The 19,458-nt window shown below is 38.5% G+C and overlaps 1 protein-coding gene across 7 annotated transcripts in view; it reads right to left on the bottom strand.

Annotated features, from left to right (window-relative positions):
• The window catches only part of LOC109422376 (NAD kinase), a 156,701-nt gene that overhangs the window by 56,890 nt on the left and 80,353 nt on the right, over positions 1 to 19,458 (bottom strand). The gene's annotated exons all lie outside the window — the stretch shown is intronic.

Here is a 19,458-nt window from a genome sequence, read left to right as displayed (position 1 = left end):
GGATCTTTCTTATATTTTATGGCTTGTTTCTTAATTTTCTATTGATCATTTTCTTTTTGGGGGTCGTTTCCTATTTTTAATGCATCATTCTATTGATCGTTTCAGTCATTTAAAGGTGTGGATCATGAAATTCTGGAATATTTTATTGCTAAATTTTACGAAAAGAAGGGAGCATTCGACAATGTTTCGTGGATCCAAATGACTGCTTTATGGTTTTCTGATATGCTTCTAATGAATACTGAAAAGTTATCAATCATTCGTGGCTTTTTATATGAAAAAGAACATTTTCCCATATTTAATCTCCCTGCATTTCGTAGAGAACAGCTCGTACAATTTGGGTAAAAAATTACCCTCAACTGGATGTCCTCTTTGAAACTGACATTCACCTTCCTTGATGTTGGTGCTTTACCGTGCTTTTCATTGGAAATGAAAACATTTTTTCTATTTATTGATACTATACAGCATATTTAACTGACAACCAAAATGAAGGATACTACTAATGAAAATTTACCAAGATTTTGTAGAGATTATATGATGAATAAAGTAGTAAAACTCCCATTGTGGGCCAAAACACCTGCCCGAACTAAAATACGTCCACTACTCTACTAAAACATTCCGAGAAAACTTCTCGCAATATTTTTCCACTTTTTTCTGGTATTAATTACCGAGAGGAAACTTTTTCGGGAGCTCCTGTTGTGAATCCAGAAGGAATGTCTCCGCAGATTCCATAAGGATGTTTTTAAAATATATTCTTTCTTATGTATTCTTTTAGAAATTCCTCCAGTGACTTTTTCAAAACTTTTCCAAGAATTTTTCCTTGCGATTTCTTCACGAATTTCTCCACACATTTCCCAAAAGATGCTCTTGAAGCTCTTCTACAAGTTTTTAAGGAGTTTCTCCAGGGATTCCTTCAGAAATTCCTCCTGAGACTTCCAGACATTCTCCAGAGGTTTTTCCCGGTATTCCTCCGTATACATCTAGTGAAGTTCTCCTACGGATGCTTCCAAAATAAGAAATGCCATAAGAAATTCTTACAGGAGTTTCTTTTGGAACTCAATTAGGATTTTTTCTTACGATTTCTCCAAGCATTCCTCAACAAATTTCGAAATAAATTATTCTTCTAATTCTTCCAGGGGTATCATCAGAAGTTCCTCTAGGGATTCTTTCCGTAATTTCTCCAGGAAATGAAATTATAGTATAAATTCCTCCTGAGTTACCTGCAGGTAATTCTTCTAGGATTTTCTATAAAAATTTCTTAAGAAATTCCTGTAATTCCTCCAGAAGATCCTCCAAAAAATTTTAGAAACTTTTGCAGGCATTTCTCAAACCGTTGCTTGCATTTTATTTTAAGATTTCTGTAGGACTACCTAAGACTATTCTAAGATATCCGCAGGACCCTTCGTCCAATAAAAAATCCTTGGAATTTCTCCAGGAATTTCATCACCAACTTTTCAAAAAAAAAGTTGGAAATTTTAGAGATTGTTCTTTCAAGCATTCCTCTAGGGATTCCTTCAGAAATTACTTCTGACTTCTTTCTGAAACTCCTTTAGAAGTTCTTTCATAGATTTTATAAATAGCTTCAGGTTTGTTTGGGAATCCATTCTGATATTTCTCAGAAAAATAAATATCTAGGACTTCCACCAGAGGTATTTCTAGTATTTCTTTCGAATATTCTTTCAGAGATTATCTAAAAAATCCGTCAATTTTCTTTATGGGTTTCATCAGTAATTTCTACTTAACGTTTTCAGTAGATTGCTTGAGCAACTCCATCAGTGAATCTTGAGAATTGCTTGAGAAACTCCATCAGTGAATTTCTCCAGAGATTCCTCTAGGTTTTTCTCCAGATTAGTCTTCAGGAATTCTTTCAGAGATTCATCTAGTTGTTTTTGCAGAATTTCCTTCAGAGATTCTTGAAAAAATACAAAACGTCTTGCAGAAATTCCTTGAAAAAATCCCTAGGGAATCCATCTAGAAATTCCTGCAAAGATTCCTGCAGGAACTCTCTAAAGATTCTTACACGAGTTTCAACAGAAATTCCTTCTAAAGTTCTTCTAGAAATTTGTCTTTGAATTCTTCCAAAGATTTACACAGAAATAACTCCAAGAAGTTTGGAAAAATCTAGATATACCTTCATATAGTTCAACAGAAAGTCCAAGAATTCCTCCAGAGATTCTTTCCTGAAATCTTTCAGAAATTAGTCAAGAATTTGTTTTCCTTTGTTTTTTAAAAACTTTTTCAAACTTTTCTAATGGTTTCTCCAGAAGTTCCTCCAGTATATTTTTTTTAATTTTTGCGAGAGTTCCTACAAAAATGACTTCAGAAAAACTTCAAACTCTCTCCAGGGAATCCTTCTGAAATTTTGGTTCACACATGACTCTAGGATCTAAGGAATTTCTTCAGAGAATCGATCAGGAATGGTCCCATGGAATGCTTTTAAGTGTTCCTTCAGAAAATGTTTCATTCGGATTTTCTTTTTTTCTATGAATTCTTCTAATTCCTATTTCGAATTTTCTAGGAATTCTTCTAGAAATTCCTACAAGGACTTTTCTCCAAGAAGCTATCTTTTTCCTAAGAAACACTCCAGATTTTTTCTGAAAATTTTTTAAGGAATGTCTCCAGAGGTTTTTCCAGTAGTTCATTCGGGTAATCTATCAGGAATTTCCTCAGAAAACCCTGAGTTTGCTTCAAACATTTTTTCAGGGATTCCTGTGGGAATTCCCCCAGGGTTTTTTTTTTAATTTGTAGAGGAGTTCCTGCAGGAATTCTTTCAAGGATTTAGGAATATTCAGGAATTACTCCAGGGAAAACTTCAATTTCTTAAGGGATTCAACCAGTAATGTCTACAGAATCTCTTCCAGAGACTCCTTCAGGAACTCCGCCAAGGAATCTCCCAAGAATTTCTCCAGAGATTCCTTCAGATATTCGTTTAAGCATTTCTTCAGGATAACTCTAGATGGTTTTGCTGGAATCTCTTTGAAGACTCTTGTAGGAATTCCACCAGATAATCCTACAGAAATTCTTCAGGAGAATTCAGCAATTCCTCCCGAAATCCTTCTAAGAACTCCTATGGAGCGGACCTGGTGTGGTGGTTAGAACACAAGACTATCACGCCGAGGAACTGGGATCGAATCCCACTCCCGACATACTCACAAAATGTGGGTTCTTCCTTCGGAAGGAAAGCAAAGCGTGGGTCCCGAGACGAACTAGCCTAGGGTTAAAAATCTCGTAAATACAGACAAATAAAAATCTAAGAACTCCTTCAAAGGTGTTTGAAGTAATTCTCTCAGATATTCCAGTATTAAGGCTTTTTACGGCATCATTAGCATCGGCAGCCATGTTGGATATGAGCCTCGAAATTTCAAAGTGATAATTCTCTGCCACCAAAGCGAATATTCGTATGAAAAAGTATCATCCTATATGCTCACTCGCAGTGATTGCGATGATACTTTTTCTGCTGCGTTGCTGCAGAATTGACTGTTTTTTATCACTTTAAAAATGCGAGGCAAACAATCATTGAAAAGCAAGAAGTCAATGATTCGTTTGAAAACTTAGTGATGCAGTAAGACACCTTAATTTCTTCAGAAATTCACGCAATAAGTTCTCCACAGATTTTTGCTAATTTTCCTCCAAAGATTCTTGAAAGAAAATCTCAAAAAAAAAAACAACAAAAGTTTTTTTAAGATTTCTCAAGAATTATCTTAAATATTTCTTCAATATGCAGTTTTGTAGGAGTTTCTCCAGAGGTTCCTCCAGGTATTCCTCCATACATTGCTCCACCAACTCCAGAAATTTCAAATATTTCTAAAGCTCTTCCAGTAGTTTCTCCAGAAGTCCAGCCAGATATTTCTCTAGGGTATCTTTCAAAAAAATCTTCAGGGATTCCCAGATAACAATTTGATTCTGTACAAACGTTTTTCCAACTATTTTAAAGCAGCCTTCATTTGAACAAAAGCTGGTCACAAGAGGTACAATTATTCATTCAGCCCTTGAAGATTTAAATTAGATAATTTAATTCAACCTTTAGCTGAACTAAGGGACACTTTAACACTTTGATAAACCTAAACATTTGTTGTTTTCTATTTCCAGAACAGATGTTCAGGAATGTATACAGTCAGGTTTTTTTACGCGGGGGATACGTACCGCGTAAAAAAAACTTAGTTCAAAATTCAAAAAACCACGTAAAAAAGTCTCACCATTTCTCGACGAATCATGCAAAAATAAGACGATGAACTTTTTTTTGTATGGAGTTTTCATTTACGCGGCCGTGTAAATGAAAACCGCGTAAAAAAAGACCTGACTGTGAATTAATCTATGGGGAAACTGGGAATTGAACTCGGACCTTTTGATATATAGTCACTCATCTTAGCACCTACACTACACACAATTGTGTACATATCCTCGAAAACGAGAGCATTACTTGTTGGGTCTGAATAATTAAGAACATAAGTTGAATAAAGTTTGTATTGAGGCTGAACAAGCGATGTGGACTCTAAGAAAACTTGTTTGGGTCTAGCTGACAAAAGTTATTTGGATAACGGATGACCAACAAGATGATTAAGTCTGCATGTGTATGTTTAAAATCTGTAAGTATGTTTTAAAGCTGGTTACACAAACGAAGAATATTTTATTCAACTTGATATTCAGCTATCTATTTATTGCTGATTAAAGAGTTTGAACAAGCCATACTTCAGACCAATATTCAGCTGTCATTGTGTTCAGCCACTGACACCATTAACCAGTCAATATGTTCAGCTAATGCCACTGTTCAGCATTTATTGTTACTTGAATTCTTTCAAAAATGTCTACAAGATTTTTTATAAAGTTAATCTCAATTACTATCAAATTATCTCGGATTTTTCTTAGAAAATTATTAGTGCCTATTAGGCCTTTTATTCGTAATCGTAAAAACAGAAAATATTTAAGTGATGTAAATTTTCCCATACATGGAAAATAACCAAAATATTAGATAAATCGACATTTTACCATTGGCATGATTTGAAACATTCCATTCATAAAAAAAAGCTAAAACGCTGACATTTTGTGAAGAAAAATTGGAGGTACAAAGTTTGATAAATGTAATTTTGATACCGTGTATTGTTTTGGGTGGCGTTTCAGTTGGCCGTATATCAGGACAAGTGCAACCGTGTTTACTATGTATAGTTTGGTTAAGAAATATACAACTTTTCACTATGGTTTCATAAATTGTATTCTAAAAAGCAGTTACAGATGATGTAGAACACGTTTGAACCAAAATACACCTGTACGCTCAATTTCACGAGTACCTGTACTATACCATCGAACACTACTGTGCGGCATGATTAGCAGCTAAAGCACAACAAAGCTCAATCCGCGATTACGACAAATCAACAAACCAAGAAGAACAACCATTACGTGCACACCGTTTTACGTAGTAGTTTCCAATTTCCTCAATCACGCTGGCTACGTCAACATCGCCGCCGCCGGTTTGGCCGACCGATAGCTAATCAGTAGCGCGAGTGCACCCGATGACTTTCTCTAAAATACAACACTACAGAAAGTACCACCGACCGAACTAGGTATAACTAAGACGCGTGATCAGACCGCAAATCGCATCACGCCGAATGTCACTGATACACTGGACTACGACTGCGACGACTACGACGACGACGGAACGGATGCTTCTGGTGGTGCGGTTCAACAGCTGATTCCAAAGCTGAATTTTTACCCCACCACCGCCACAACCACGACCAACGGCACGCGCCTCATCCATCGTTCAAGTCGTCGTCGGGTCGTCATCGTTCGTGGCATTGTGATTGGTTGGATGCGGGGTGAAATGCGCCATCTCAAGGGAAATTTTCAAACTTGGTCTGTATCCGCAATAATTTAGATACGCAAACATGTCAGGTCAGTACCAGGTATCAGTAAGTCGGCTCCAGAGGCACGTTCTCCTCCATTTGGGAATGTCAGGTCAGTGAAAGAATACATTAGAATTGCTCAAAGTTAACCTGAATTGAGTCATGATTTAGCGATTAATGTGTGTTTTATGTTATGATTTTCAATCATAAAAAGCGTCATAATATCATGACTCGTTTTACCGTAACATAATCTTGACGACACGTTTTCCATATCAAAAGTTAAAAAGGATAAATTGCGTCATAGAATCATGCTGAAAATTTATAAAATCATGAGCCTTATTCATGAAACTACTATTTGTTTTTTTTTTTATAATTTTGGTTTCATCGGAAAAAGTGGAAAATAATCATAATATCATTCCACATATACTTTATTACACAAGACGTAAACTGGTGAAATTATAAGCCTTCGTTATAAAACTTTTGTTTATTATTTGCAATATTATTGGTGATTTTTAAGGTTGTAATGATTCTTAATTTGAATTTATTTTGGTGATTCCTAACTCCGTAGTAGGGAAAACTTTGCTCCAGTGGATGACAATGAAATTCTGTTTGCAAAGAATGTGTTGGATTTATTAGAAGTTATCGAGAGATGATTTTGTTAACAAAAGCTATTCCGCCCTTTCAAGACTAAATGAAGAATTGTCAACTTTTCAGCGTGGCGTTGGCGGTGGTGGTAGTGGCGGCTGCCCACGCACCTGCTGGAAGGTCTCTATGAATTATTTCACTCGATTGGTGCGTTTCATACCGCGCTCCCCAGAGCTGTTCGAATCCAAACGTTGCATACGGCGATGACGATGGCGACCACGATGATGATGATGATGATGCCCACCGGCGGCACCTTGATCGTAACCTACCACCATAACAGACATTGACCCACTGAAGGTGCATTCGCCCGATGCGCCATCGATGCGCGATGATGGCGTGGTAGAATTTCGAGTATTCGAGTCTCAAGTTCGTCAAAATCTTCGATTCGATTCGAGTCCCGCACGACATGTGTAGGTGTCAATGGAATGAGATGCTTAAGACACTTGTTCGGGACTTAGTTCGGATGAACAGTGAATCAAATAAACTCTGGAAATTCCAGACATTTTTTGGAGCGTAAATAAACAAGGCACTCTGAAAAATTTCAAATCACTTTTAAAGGCTTATGGGCTAACGGGAAATCATGTGGTTAGACATTATACTGTCTGTGCGTACATGTCCCATGTTGTATGGGAATTCCTATCTAAATACATGGAACAATTATGCATAGAACGACAGTATTGAAGAGTTATTTAAATTACTCTGTATCCAACCAAATTGAGCAAACCTCGTTAGATGAATGTCCGAGTCAAGTTGAAAAAAGAATCTTTTTGCAACTCATTGCATAAACTACTATGTAGGTATATTCCTTTAATAATAATAACAACAACTAACAGCTGTGTAAATATAGCGAACACCAAGGCAGTCAAGTAAGTTTTCTTTTCTGACGATTTGCCGAAGTTTCGGTTTGGTTTTCTCCATGAGTCTCTCCCATGATTTCATACAAAGATTTCACTGGATTTGCTTCCATCTGGGATTTCTCCGGAGCTCCCTCTAGGGTTTCTATGTGTTGTTCCTGGAATTTATATAAGAGTTTCCATCAGAATGTATGCAGATGTGTCTACGGAACGAATACACGGAGACAAATTTCATTCGTTTGAAACAAAAATATTCATGTTTATTCGATAAATTAATGAAATAATTAAAACTAAAATTTTAATTTTTAAAACTAACTCAATTACACATTTATTGCGACAATACCCATTGAGGAGCCCCCCGTTCCGCCGTCGAGAACATAAACAAAACTCACAAGTTCCAGCTGCAACATCAAACAAAATTTCCTCCTGCAAAAAAGGCAAGGTTCACCGAAAGCCTTCACGAAATCCCGTTGTTTTCGGGAGCGTATGTTATTTAATACATGTATACATGATGTTAGCATTGGAAGTACAACACGGGAGGTGGATTTTTCCAGCGAAGGAAATGACTTTATAAGTTCAATGGGAAAACAAATATTTCCGTAGGGCCGACCTGCCACAAAAAACAAAAATATTTACATTTATTTCTAACATAATCTGTCAGAAGATGCATTTTTGTTTCAAACATGGATTGCATTAGCTTCAAATGTGACGTTCGATTTGCTCCAAACAGTTTTATTTTTGTGGCCAGAACAAATTGACAATTTATTTGAATTTGCCTCAAATATTTTTGATTTTAACATAGATTTTTCTGCGTGGATTTCTGCAAGAGATTCTTTCGACAACCCTCCAGGGGTTTTTCCTGATGATTTGCTGGAATCGATTTTTTAAGGTAGCCCAGTTTAACTGTATGTTTCTCCAATAGTTTTTCCTTCCTGGAGTTAGATTCTATCGGTATTCCAGGAAATTATTCATGTGGAAATTATTCAGCAATACAACCTTCAGGAAAAGTCCCAACAAGTCTCACGAATTACTTTATGACATCCAACGGCGGGAGGTACTATTAAAGAAATCCCACAAGAATCACCTAGTGGAACTTCTGGATGATCTCCGCTATTAATCCCGTTATAGAGCTCTGGAAATGCTCCCGATAAAAGCTCTGAGAAATATCATAGGAAGCTAATGCAAGAGACACATTCCACGAACTTCTACATCGCGGTTTTTTGGACTTCATTGAACGATATTTATCCCGGATAGAGGTGAATAACAAACCAATAACTAAAGAATAACATATTTCGTCATCATGCCGGGGCCCGTGGCGTAGTGGCTACACGTTTGCTTCATAAGCAGATGACCATGGGTTCGATCCCAGCCCCGGCACTTTCGTCAGATGCTCTTTCCCCTGAGAGCAGCAGACACTGACCCTCTTCTGAGACCATGGCTCAAATGAACCCGGATACTTGGACATCGGCGAACGGCAACCCATAATGGACATAGAATACATTTAAGCGCTGTTACAAAGTCTATGTACAGCTTCCAATTGGAATCGCTCACGTAGTGCCCTAGTGGACAATAGAGCTGTAAATTAGGTTAAGTGATTGAAGAAAAAAAAATCGTCATCATACATAAATTTGCAATTCTTTAGTTCTTAATGAATAGCTCAGGATGACAAATAAATAACAAAACATGCTATCATCGTAAAACTCGTCAATTACAAGAGTTATTCTTGAATAGTCTTAAATAACAAAATAATAACGAATATTACTATCATTGTAAAAGTTGTTATTTTATTCAATTGACACAAATCATTCACAATATTAGTACAATAACATAATTTACCATCATACTGAAATATGTTATTATTGTGACATACTTTTTGTTATTATTTTGTTATTCTTTAGTTTTTATGCCATAGATATTACACTCAGTAGCAAAAAAAGAAATCCCTACAAAAATTTTCTATGAAGTTCACATAGCAGTTTATTTTTGTGTCCTTCCACTGAAAAAAGTCTTGGTGGACTCCATAGAGAAATTCCAGATGGATTCCCAGGAGCAATTTCTCGAGAAGTACGTGGAGAAATTATCGCTGCATTTTTTTCTGAAAATTTTCAATTCCCTAAATAGTCCTCCGTTCACGAAATCCCCGAAAGATTTTTTTTGCATTTTATGGTAAAATTTTAACAGTATTTCTTATATCATTAAAAACGGCTACGCAGTCTTGAAATTAGCAAACGATGTTTATTACTTGCCCTTCGTTTGCTAATTTCAAGACTGCGTAGCCGTTTTTAATGATAGTTGAAACGATACAGCCGAGCCTCCACAAGAGTATTTCTTATGGAATCCCAACTGAATTCCCTGTCTACTCGTTGACTTCTTGATAGAATTTGCCAATTTACAGAGTTATTCTTAGAGAAATCACCGGCAAAATCCATGCAAGAAATATCATTCGAAAATATTGGTGAACATCGTAGAATAATGTGAAAACGTGAAAGAAAGCCAAGAAAAATTTCTGATATTGCACCTACTCCAACATTAAAAAGACACTACACCGCCTTCAGCCAGAGGCTGCACAGACTGAACATTACACTAACACGAGACAACGGACAACACACATAACACCCAGTGGCCCAATGGAGAATTTTCCGTTTGACGAAAAGTTTTCCCCGACTGGAGCGGGAATCGAACCCGCACTCCGAGGCTTACGAAACGCCTAGACGACTGACGCCGCTAACCGCACAGCCACGAAGCCCACTTAATGGAGTTCATTGCGATATTTCTGGACAAATATTTTATAAAATTCTTCTGCAGAAATGCGCAATGGCGTTTTTTACGAGAATAATTCTTTAAAAAATTGAGAAATGTCTTCAATGAATCTATGAAAGAATCAAGAACGAAATTGCTAAATATAATATCAAGTTTAAGTAGCGGCGCAGTCAATTTTTTTTATGATTGTTTGAGAGCGAGGTTCTGTTCCAAGTTATTGATTGTATTTAGGAAAGAATATTCTGTAGAAAATACTTTTTGGCTCTTTCAAACTCATGGGTAAGACAATACATGAGCTGCCCTACCCAGCGTATTTTGTGGCAAGGACATGTCCTACCTGTCCTACTCACTCCTCACGCCACTGCAGTGAAAGATAAAGATATTTCAATTTTTCACCAAAATACGGATTTTTGAAAAATAGGTATGTCAAAAAACGACTTTTTTCACATAAGGTATCATAACTCAAAAAACAAAATTTCTAAAAAATTTGACCATAGATTGTCGATATACTGATGATGAGGTGGTGAAATTTTCAGACAAAAATATTGATAATTGCAAAAGTTACAGAAGATTGAACATGACGGATATTGGGAGAATAAATCAGCTTGGCTTTTTTGCTACTGAGTGTAAGTTATTATTTTTGTTATTTTAACCGTTATTTCATAAAAACTAATAACAATTTTTGCTATTCAAACATTCTATGTGAATGGTTAAATTTGCTCTTCATTTGCCGTTTCGCTCTACCCGGGATGTGTTCCTGCTGTCTATTTTGATTCTTTTGGCATCAAAATGAAGATCAAAAAAAAATTGACATTTTTGGCGATGACGTCCCGTTACGCTTAGTTTTTAATATTTTTTTAAGTAAAAAGTTCAGATTACCAATTCATGCTTTCAAATTGAATCCTCTTTTCGAATATGATCGTTTTATATGCAGGTTGGCATGTATTTAACAGCATAACAATTTTTGGAAGCAAAAGTTCTATTATCGCGCAAAACATAACGCCTGGAATGTGTCTAGAAATCCCGGAAACAACTACAAGGGAAGTATAATAAAAATCACTGAAAGAACTCAATGAGAAATATCATCAATAGCTGCTACAGAAATCCCAAAAGAAAGCCGGAAGAAACACCGTGGCAAATCTTGAGAGAAAATCCAGAATAGATCCTGAAAAACTCTGAGGGTTATCCCAGGAGGCATCCCAGGAAACCTTCTAGAAGTCGTGGGATGAATTCCAATAGAAATCTCGAATGAAACTTCCACTAAAACCTTTGAGATGAAATAAAAAGAAGCTCACCAACTGTAGAAGCAATACTGGGAAAATCTTTAGAAAAAATCTCGAGGACCTTATGCAAAAAAGCCGAGGAAAACTGCTAGAGAAATTCTGGAAGGAATTCATGTAGAAATCCTTAGAAAACTCCCCGGAAGAACTCATAAATTGATCCCGAAAAAAATATCCGTAAGTAGAATTTCTGTAGAAATGTCGCGATGAACTCTAGGAGAAATCCATAAAAAAAATCTTGGAAAAAACGTAAGAAGAACTCCGAGAGAAAGCTCATGATAGACTGTGGGAGCAAAGCAGGGAAAACTTCTTTTAAAAATCTCGGAAAGAAAGCCTGCCAGATCTCCGTGAAAAACTCCAGGAGAGATCCTAGAGAAAAAAAATGTCGGCTGGAATCCTGGGAGATTGTCAAGAAGAAAATACGGCAAAAAAGTCCCGAAGGATCTATGCACGAACTACTGAAAAAATATCCGAAGCATTTGCGAGAGGATTAGGTATGGGATTTTAGAAAATTCCGGGAAAACTTTCGGGAGGAATTCAAGGAGGAATATTAAAAATACAGAAGAGAGAGAAATCCTAGAAGGAATTATAAGAGACATCTCTTAATGAATTCTAGAGAGAAAAACTCAATTGGTTGTGTTTTCTAGAAAGCGGAACCCAGCCCAACTCAAACGCAATCTATTGAGACTGCGTTTCGGCCAGTCTTTAACTTCGAAATACCTTAGGGTTTGGTTTGATGCGAAAGGCACTTGGGGTACCCAAACAAAGTATTTGGTGCAAAAATGTCAACAAGGATCAATTTTCTACGCACAATTACCGGAACATGGTGGGGTGCTCACCCGGAAGACATCATGAAACTTTACAAAACATCTATTGTCTCTGTTCTAGAGTATGTCTCTTTCTGTTTGCTCTCAGAAGCAAACTGCCACCTAATAAAATTGGAACGAATTCAATACCGTTGTTAGCGTATTGCCCTCGGCTGTATGCACTCAACGCATAACGTGGACCTGGAGGTCCTGGCAGGGATGAGACCTCTACAGAACCGCTTCTTGAAACTCTCGCTAAGGTTACTCATCAAGTGTGGAGTGAGCAACACACTTGTCATTGAAAACTTCGAAGCAATGCTCAGTCTGAACACTCAGTCAAAATTCATGAGAATTTATCTCTTCTACGTGTCATCTGATACAAGCCTCCCCTGGTTATCCTCCTTGTGAACACTTCACCAATTACAGTTCCTCTGTCAAATACGATCTATGAAACAAACTGTTCAGGGAATACCAGACGATAAACAATTTATTCAATTCGGTTCACTGGTTTCCGAGATATGACAGCTCAAAAATAAGTTGTCTAAAAAATAGTGTTTTACCCGAACAGTTCTAACTTTGCGAAAGATTTATCAATCGAGCCCAAATTTGTACCAATGATGCACATATATTAGGTTAACAAACAGCCAAAATTTGAGATTTTTTGATGCACTCTATGAAAAGTTGCATGTTTGAACTTTTTTGTGAGAGAAATAAAAGTTGCCTATCCCAAACATTTTGGCCATCCCCTGTAATTAAAAAGTTATCATCGTATGTACATGTATATTGTATATATTAAGTACAAAAAATAGATTCGGCCCCGTAAAGCGTTATACGCGATTGAGCCCAAATAAATGAACTAGATGAAAAAAATGTAGTAAACTCGGTGGACTTTATTTCTGAGTAGTAACTACCGGTATTAACTGAACTGTAACTAATAACTGAAGTGCTGTGCCAAACTTTTAGAACCAAGATAAAATGTTCTAGAAAAATCAACTGAGTTACGTGACCAATTATTGATAACACATTAAGAAATCCACCAAGAAAGTTCTCTAGAAGTATTGGAGTGTTGTCTATTAGTTCCGTCACAGTTTATCAATTCAGGTTTCTGCTTTCAATGAATAGGTTTGTCAAGATTTTCCCAGCCATTTCAGAGAACGTCTTCATGCTTAACCTTCAAAAAATATTGTGATTTTTTCTTCATAAATCCGGAAGTTACCTCTAGAAATCAATCAAAGAATCCCTCCGTAATTTCTCAAAATCCATCGGCAACCGAAAAATCTCGAACCACGATCACTTGTTTTTTTTTTCGGTTTCCAGATAAGAACAACGGGACAAACTAGTAAAACTTGACGAAAATTCGTTTGTTATACAGTCAGGTTTTTTTTACGCGGGGGATACGTACCGCGTAAAAAAAACTCAGTTCAAAATTCAAAAAACCGCGTAAAAAAAGTCTCACCATTTCTCGACGAATCATGCAAAAATAAGACGATGAAATTTTTTTTGTACGGAGTTTTCATTTACGCGGCCGCGTAAATGAAAACCGCGTAAAAAAAAACCTGACTGTAATTTGTACCAAGAAAACCGAACGACGGTTGAGATATTAAAACAATCGAAAGGTCGGTAATGTGTTAATTTCGATAAGGGTGGGAACGTCGGAGTAAGAGAATACAATCGCACAATTTTACTTAAGATCCAAGAAATCAAGAAACAGACGTGACCAAATAGTAAACATTTAGTATTAAATAAAAAAGAACTTCATTTGTATACAGAAACAATCCAAACCCATTGTGGCCGGAAAGGTAAATTCGAAGATGAAACGGAGCATTACTGACGTATTCGAGGTCAACAAAGTTGCGGTAGCAACGCTGAAACAACTTATGCCCAAATAATTCATGACAAATTGTCTCTCTTTGTAGAGGTACATAGTTCACTGGCTGCTGCATTTATTCGTTTGTAGAAGATTCACAAACCGCGCCACATTATCTTCGCAGTGATTACAACCAATCTAAAATCATACGCCTACCAAACAGCATCCACGTAATAACATGAACTTTTTCCGATCAGCTGTTTATTCCAACTTTTCAACATCCAAAATGTAGAAGCGCAGACGCAGTGAAGTCCACGATCTGCCTTGGGCATAACTTTTCTTGCCACGCCTTTCTCATTCAAAAATAGAAGATTACCAGTAGATGAGTGTTAACCCCAAGTAGTTAATTAATTGGTTCCTTGTCTGAGTGTTGTTGATCTGGTGTTGCAACTACGAGCGTTCAATCAAGCTTATGTTCAAAATGTATCAACAAAAAATGGTTGTACGATGTTGTTTTGCGTTTCTCGTACACCAAAGTGTACTGAAAGGCTATATGTTCACTATAAAGACGAATTTTCGATAGAAGACTCGGAGGGTCAAGTCACATAAACCAATCAACTCAGTTCGACGAATTGTCTGTATGTGTGTATGTATGTATGACTGTGCGAAAAATAAGTTCACGGATTTTATAGCTCGAATCGAACCGGAATTTTACCGCATTTTTTGCTGTTAAAAATGATCTGGATCGGTCAATGCGTGCCGGAGTTATGGCCATTTCTGTGATCCGGACCAACACCGGTAGAACTGGTCGTATATAAAGTTGAATCAAGCCCCATCATGCGACACATCAAACTGCGGCGATTTTTGTAGCCTTTAGCATGGTTGACGGAAAGCAAAACTTGGGACCAGAAATTCCACGATGTCAGCTCAAAATTCAAAAGCTTAATATTCGCCATCACCGCTAGGTGGATTAATTATGGTTTTTTTTTTGAGAACCTTATTTAGCTCGATCAATGTTGCTCCATTTCACGGTACATATTTTGAGTAGCAAATTGAAATTAATCATATCTTCTACATATTCTAGTACAAACTGGATTATTTCAGATTCATCATTGTTTTTTTTTGTGATTGAAAATCGAGTGCTATACCTTGGTGCTAATACTACTACCGCAAGTCCGGTCAACAAGATTTACCGAGGTCGCGATGGCACTTAATTTCTGGTTAACCTCCGCACACCGGGCCAGTGCGTACATTACTCAACAGGGGGCACCCCGTGGTCCGGTCAGTCGAACATAACACATTAAATACCATGTTAAAGTGCGGAAGAATAAGGCCACATACTCGGAACAGACAGAATAGGTACACTGAGTCAAGCTCTGAGTATCAACCTATCTTTGGTGGCGTATACACATACGGCGACATCCATCGCGGATCACGATACAATGTAGGAAGGCAACACCAGATAATGATTCGACCAAATGGAATGCGCACTTTTTGATCGGCATACTATTTGCGAGCCAGTGTGTGCCTTTGTGCCAGAGAATGCCCAGATTACCGGTTGTGTTCGATGTTCGATTTACTTATGTGAAAGAGGGTAGATCGGAATAAAAACGGAATTTCCACCGTGGATAAACAGTTGAGATCTTCAAATTTTAGATTTTTATTATCAACACGAGTAAAGTGAAGGCTTCCTTGCGCAATGCCAATAAGAATTTGCCCAATCAACGTCCCTGAGCTGAGCGGATCATGATCATGATCCAGCCAATCTCCACATCGCATCGCGTCGCTACTAATAAATCAACGAGCGAATTACGCGAATCGCAGGGCAACGACTTGGCCGGCTCGCTCTCGTCTCCAACTAACAACTCAAATTCGTAAGACGCAGAATCCGTGAAATTGGTTCAAAAACATCGCTGCGTTTGCGTTTTGCAATACAGCCAGCGCAGCAGCGCGGATGAATTTATCGTCTACCGACGGCGGCATGGACTTGGACACCGACGCACATTTGCCGCATTTGACATCGGCTGAAGGTCACTCCGGATCGGTATCGCATCGCATCGTTTGGGAATGGAGTGGACCCGGACCGGCGAGCGCACACGTTAGCATCTTTGTATGAAAATTTTGGCATATTTTGGCGGTCAACGTGCTTCCTCGGAGCAGTGGCAAGACGGCGGCGGCAACACAGTTTTTGATGTTGGATCAAAATCGTCGCTCCATTATTGTTACATCATTTAAAAGCGTGACCGATCGGTTAGTGTGCGGATTGTTGATTTTGGACGGCCTAAGCGTGTACAACGCACAAGATATAGAGAACTATCACAGAGAAACAGACGTCACACTCTCATCGCTTCCCATCGATCAGCTTTTTAACGGTTGATTCAAATATTAAGTAGTAGGTCGATCGACCACACGCGGCGCTGGTATCGTTTTTGCTCCTGTTTGACGTTTGCTCACTACCACTATCTGGTGGCGGCCCGACCAAACACAGTACATTTAGCATTGGGAGTTGGTGTCTACTACCTACGAGGGCTTCGTGGTCGCCAAAGTAAACGGAGTCTTCCTCTGTAGCTGTTATGCGCATCCGTGGTGGCCGATCGAGCAGTTCACGCAGATGCTGGACTGTATGACGTGCTGCAAGGGCGAAGGCTGGTGGTAATAGCGGGTGACTTCTATGCCTGGGCCTAGGAATGAGGAAGCCGTTTCACGATCCAGGTGAGGCAGATCCTGCTAGAGACACAAGCCATATTAGATGTCGACCTGGCTAATGTCGATACCAAGAGTACCTTTAGTCGGAACGGTGCGGAGTGAATAATTGACGTTACTTTTTGTAGTCCTGGCTTAACAAGTAGTTCGAACTGGAGAGTAGACGATAGCTACACTCACAGCGATCACCTGGTTATTCGCTTCAGTATCGACTACAACAACAGCAGGCAGCTGGTAGAGAAAGAGGCGGCTAGGCCAAGGCCAATCCCACGCAGGTGGAAGACATTATACTCCGAATCGGTTTAGACAGCGACGAGCTGATGGCCGTGCTCTCGCGTGCGTGCGATGCGGCCATGACTAGGCGAGTCCACCTTAGAAATGAGAGGCCACCGGCGTGCTGGTGGACTCATTCGATTGCGGACCTTCGCCGCGGCTGCCTACGGGCTAGGTGGCGGATGCAGCGAGCACGATCTGATGAAGAGCGGAACGAATGACGGGTGGTGTTCACCGCTGAAAAAGCCGCGCTGAAGACCGAGATAAGGGCAAGCAAAAAGGCTTGCTTAGAGGTGCGACGCGAGACAGGACACAACACTTATAGTTCTTACAACAAATTAAAAGGATTTAAATTGTTGTAAGAACTCTAAGTGTTGTGTCCTGTCTCGCGTCGCATCTTATGTGTATTGTCGAGGTTCTTACGTTAGCACAAACCTCAAGAAATTGAAGCTTGCTTAGAGGGTCTCTGTCAGAGTGCCAATGTGAATCCGTGGGGTGATGCCTACAGGATCGTGATGGCCAATACGAGAGATGTAATGGCTCCTACAAGATATCTCCAGAGATGTTGGAGGGAATCATCGAGGGGCTTTTCCACGCCATGATCCTAGTTCTTGGCATCCAATCGTAGGACAGCCGGGAACTGGGGCAGGTGATGAGGAGAGGGTCACCGATATGGAACTTGTGGGGATAGCGAAGTGGGGTCTCCAGTTAGCCTAGTGGTTAAGGCTATGGATCGCCAATCCGTAGACGGCGGGTTCGATTCCTGTTCCGGTCGGGAAAATTTTCTCGACTCCCTGGGCATAGTGTATCATTGTCCTTGCCTCACAATATACAAATTCATGCAATGGCAGGCAAAGAAAGCCCTTCAATTAATAACTGTGGAAGTGCTCAAAAGAACACAAAGTTGAAGCGTGGCAGGCCAAGTCCCAGTGGGGACGTAGAGCCACAAGGAAGAAGAAGAAGAAGAAGGGGATAGCAAAGTCCCTTAGCGTAGGTAAGGTCCCAGGTCTGGACGGAGTTCCGAACCTGACCTTAAAAGTATCCCGACTAGAAAAATATATCAAGTTTATAACACATTGTGTTATGATGTTATGAAATTTTTCTATAACTCATTATGTTATAAACTAGATGCAGGATGATGTTAAAATAACTAAAATCGTAACAAAAAGTACACCGGTCTAATCAAAATAATAACCTATTTTGTTATAATCAGATGAAAATTCTAACACAATATGATATAAATTTTAGCTTCAAGAAAACTAGTTTCTATCATATTTTGATACAATTGTGTAAAATGATGTTCTGAATGTCAAGGAATCAAAACTAAATTATTTCACAATAAGTTATTGAACAACATTTATAACACAATATGATACAATTGAGTTATAATATTTTTAAACACCAAAGATGTTAAACATGATTATATCACAATGAGTTATACATTAGTATGGGACAAATATCGAATCCTCGCTCCAGTCGACTTTTTAGATCCCATTTAGGTCCCATATGAACTGTGCAAAATTTCAGCGCAATCGGTGAAACTATAATTTAGCGCAAGCGGTTCAAAGTTTTCATAGGATTTACTATGGGAAAAGTTACACTTTCAGATAAAAAATCCCAAAGGTCGTCCCTTGTCTCCTTAATACAAATCGATCAATGTTTCTTGTTGAAAAATCAATTATGAAACTTTCCTTCGAAGACCGCAAAACAATTGGATGCTTGTGTTAAAAGTTATTGATTTATTACCGATTAGTGATCCAATGAACGGCTTTTTGTTTTGTTTTATTAGCAGCACTGTAGCTGCTGCCTTGGCTGCTGCTGTTTCTGGGGGTGGTGATGCCTCCCGCCACCCCATGCAACAACGGCAGCAGCAGTGCTGCTGATAAAATAAAACAAAAAGCCGTTCGTTGGATCACTAATCGGTAATAAATCAATAACTTTTTCCACAAGCATCCAATTGTTTTGCGGTCTTCGAAGGAAAGTTTCATAATTGATTTTTCTACAAGAATCATTGATCGATTTGAATTAAGGAGACAAGGGACGACCTCTGGGATTTTTTATCTGAAAGTGTAACTTTTCCCATAGTAAATACTATGAAAACTTTGAACCGCTTGCGCTAAATTATAGTTTCACCGATTGCGCTGAAATTTTGTACAGTTCATATGGGACCTAAATGGGATCTGAAAACGCGACTGGAGCGAGGATTTATTTTTTCCATACAAGCGTGTACCATACTATTATACATATCATGGTTTGTTATAATTATGTTATATTTTTGTTAGAATCTTCTAGTCGGGTAGCAATTGCTGAGGCTCTCAAGATATTCATGTCTGCTATGCAGAAATGCCTGGACGAGGGAGTTTTCCCAGAAGTTTTGAAGAGGCAGAGCCTGGTTTTATTTCCAAAGGCGAGGAAACCACCCAGAGCCCTGTCGGCATATAGACCAATACGCTTGATCGACACGGCGGGGAAAGTGATCGAAAAGATCATACTCAA

This window comes from Aedes albopictus, chromosome 3, assembly GCF_035046485.1.
Source record: "Aedes albopictus strain Foshan chromosome 3, AalbF5, whole genome shotgun sequence".
NCBI lineage: Eukaryota > Metazoa > Arthropoda > Insecta > Diptera > Culicidae > Aedes > Aedes albopictus.
The sequence above is the reverse complement of the archived record's forward strand: the minus strand, read 5'-3'. Positions and strand labels throughout refer to the sequence as shown.